A 3,839-nucleotide genomic window follows, 5' to 3' on the forward strand; every position below is an offset into this window, starting at 1 on the left:
AGGCTCTAGAGGAAGGGGCAGCCTGGGCTGGAAAGTTTAGGGTTGGGGGCAGGGTATGCCAGATAGGGACTGAGGGATGCTGGGAGAACCTGGAGGCCAGGTCTGCTTTGGTATGTAATATATGCACCTCAGTCCCTTGTCTGGGGGTCTGAAACTAGACACCCTCCCCCAACTATATCATTTCTGGCTCTCATAACCATTCATGTCCACGGGAATGAGATGTGCAATGAGATGTACATGTGCTGCTGCTCCAGCTGTACAGAGGAGAGGGTGGACATCCAGGCAACCAAGAGTCTTCAAACCCCAGGAGCTAATGGCATTGTTCTTTTTCAGTCTTCAGTTAAGAGCTGATAATGAGCTAGCATTTTTCTTTTAAGGTGTATTTTTAATTTTTATTTTACGGGTATGTGTGTGTCTGCATGTATATATGTATGCATATGTATCGAAGTCACAGCCGGTTGTGAGCTGCCACGGGGGTGCTGGGTTAGAACCTAGGTCCTCTGAGAGGATCCAGTGTCATCTTAACCACTTCACCATCTCCCCAGCCCCCTCAGGTTATTGTTGTTTTCTTCTTCAAATGTTTGCTTCGTCTTTTCTCTTTCCTCCAGCAACTGTGTGAGCTACTTTTTCCTTCCTTTTTTGTCTTCTCTCTGTCCTCTCTCTCTCTCTCTCTCTCTCTCTCTCTCTCTCTCTCTCTCTCTCTCTCTCTCTCTCTCTCTCTCTCTCTCTCTCTCTCTCTCTCTCTCTCTCTCTCTCTCTCTCTCTCTCTCTCTCTCTCGTGTATCTTTTGGAACTCACTTTGTAGACCAGGTTAGCCTTGAACTCAGAAATCTGCTTGCCTCAGCCACTCAAGTGCTAGGATTAAAGGCATGAACCACCATGCCCAGCGTGTGTGTGTGTGTGTGTGTGTGTGTGTGTGTGTGTGTACTTTTTATTTCATTAAAAACCCTACCACTTATCCCATTGGAGCCAGTTAAGAATTTGACTTCCTTTTGTCTATGCAGGGCTCTGCCCCTCCACAATATGCCCGGAGATCAGCAGATTCAAACTGTATCTTGCTGGGGGGTTTTAATGACTTCAGTTTCCAAAGCAAATACTGCTAAAACCAACTGCACACCACTGCACACGGGACACAGGAAAGCAGCCATCTCTTCTGTTGGTCCCGTCGACAACTGTGCTGAGTTAAAGCCTTCTTCCCACCTCTCACCACAAAAAGTTTCGAGATTCCTTTTGAACCAGGGCTCTTTGAGGTTGTCCACTCGGCAGAGGAGGATTAGTGAGGGGGCAGAGCCCCTGGGGAGCTTTATTCAAATGACACAAAGCCCCTGGCTTTCACTCCTTCCCCGAGAGTCTAAACCCGAAATTCTTCCTTGAGTGGTCAGCTCTGGGCCTTCTCAGTGGGCAGCTGACTGGAGCTTCAGCGCAGGGGAGGCGGGGCTGCTGTGAATGGCAGAGCTCTCAACAGTGAGAGGTTGACTTCCGGTCTCACAGACCTTATAGAGCAGCTATCTCTAGTATACGTAGGTAATATTTTTGAATGATGGCCACTGGACAGTGACTTCATCTTCACACATTTGCTTATTGGTCCATTCCCTGGCCGGTTCCCCGGGGTACACGCCACTTCCGAGACAGCAGAATTTCCCCAAAGTCCCTGGAGGAGTGCTGGTCCCTGAAGATTCTTCCAGGGGCTACAGGAATCTAAGGTCAAGCTGGCAGATCCCTCTCTGCATTCCACTGGGGATTCTCGAAGGCCCCTGAACCCTGCAATAAACAAAGGCCTCTAACTCCGTTGATATGCTAATAGAGCACTTAAAAAAAAAAAAAGCCTGACCACAGGACTCCTACCCCGCCTCCTCTTTGAATGCAGTCCTAATACCAATTAACATCCCAGGAAAACAGTGTTAGCAGCCTCTGCGGAGCTCAAGATTTACGCTTGAATAGTCGCTCGGAAACAGGAGCCCCCAAAGGCAAGACGGGGAAAGTGTTGGACTTTACACTCAGAAAGAAAAACTGCTTGTACCCACTGGGCTATGAATAGAGGAGGTTTCGAATGAAACCTGCACCCATGCCTGTCGGAGGACACTCCCGACTGGCTCTGTCTGCTGACCCGGGAGTCTGCAGTTGGCGCGTCCACGCCCTCCCTTCCAAGCGGCCTACAGACCGAACGAGGAGTTCTAAATTAAGAGGAATGCTCTTCTTGCGACAGAGCTTCCCAAGCAGCAGTGCCCATGGCTAACCAGGACCCCGTCTCTTACGTCTGCCTCTGTCTAACTTTCCTCGCCTCACTGAGTTCAGTTTCCCAAACCCACGGCCAAAACATGGAACTGCGCACTCCACACAGGTAATGCCATCTGCAAGCCTTAGTGGAATCTAACTAGCCCCAAAGACTGCTTACAGGACCGTCAACAACCGGATGGGAATCCCGGGAGGCCCCTGCAGGGGGTCACCCTGCTGAGGCTTGTGTGCACACAAGAGAGGTTGAAATCCCTGACTGTGTTTTTTGTTGACTGGTTTTGTCTGGCTTTCCCTGCAGGGTTCTACATCCTTGCTGGGATCCCATTCAAGATTCTAGATCAGGAGCCCAGAAGGAAGGATTTTAGGACCTTCCTCCTGGGCCATTCCTTTCTCCAGGTGCAGGGCCTGTGGGAGTAACTCAGAGCCATGTTGACTTCTGACCTCGACTCAGCATCCAGATACAGATGGAGAACCTCATCTGAAACTTATCAGCTTCCAAATGCATAGATGGACAGGCTGTTGGCATTTCATCTAGGCTCCACCCCACAGTTACCGGGCAACAGCCAGGTGTGCCTGACTCATTATAAAAGGGACTGCTTGCCCCCTCTTCACTCTCGACTCCTCTTGTGCCTGCTCCCTTTACCCTCTTCTCCCTCTCTCCCCATTCCCCTCCCTCCTCTCTCTCCAAGTGCTCGTGACCGGCCTCTAAACTCTATTCTATACTATACCGCTGTGTGGCTAGTATCTCAGGAGTAAGGGATTCCTCAGTATGGGCCCGCAGAGGCACCCCCTTCTTCCACACCATACTGTGCTTCCACCAAACATATCCCTGGTGTAGGGTTGGTTGGCAGGGAGTCTACTTAGCATCCTTTCTAGTTTCTCCTGTCCTTACACCTGAGGCCTCTACCCAGTGCCAGGATATGGGGTCATTGTCATTCCCATCTGCCCACAGGTGGGAGCATTCCCACCCGAATTCCCTCCCATGAACAGGTGGTCTTGAGTTGTATAAAAAGCAAGTTGAACAAGCCACAGGGAGCAAGCCAGTAAGCAGCATTCCTCCACGGCTTCTGCATCAGTCCCGGCCTCTGGGTTCTGAAGAATCAGCCTTCCTCCATTTTGGGCTTAAAAGCCATCTTTTAGTAGAAACAAATTAGGTTCATCCTGATTATGGTTAAACCTCTGCTTCTTAAGGACTGGGTTATGCCTACCTGTAACCTTAACTACAAATGGTTTTGTACTATCTGTTCCAGGAACGGCAACCACGTCTTTGTTTTTAAAAAGTCAATAACCATCTTTCGACCCTACCTTTGTTTTAAAAGGTTATAAGACCACCTATGAGTACTGTGTTATGACTACCTACTGTAATGACTGCTTTATCGTGCCTATACCCACCTTTGTGACCATGTCTTTGTTTCAGGACATAACTAGGATTAACTTGTTATAATGTTCTGCTCCTGTGACCCTGCCTAGTTTGCCTGTCAAATCCCCCATTTAGAAACCCTCTACCCCTGAGCTATAAAATCCTTGTCTTCAGCTGGGCAGTGGTAGAACACACCTTTGATCCCAGCACTTGGGAGGCAGAAGCAGGTGGATCTCTGAGTTTG

This window comes from Mastomys coucha, unplaced genomic scaffold, assembly GCF_008632895.1.
Source record: "Mastomys coucha isolate ucsf_1 unplaced genomic scaffold, UCSF_Mcou_1 pScaffold14, whole genome shotgun sequence".
NCBI classification, from domain to species: Eukaryota; Metazoa; Chordata; class Mammalia; order Rodentia; family Muridae; genus Mastomys; species Mastomys coucha.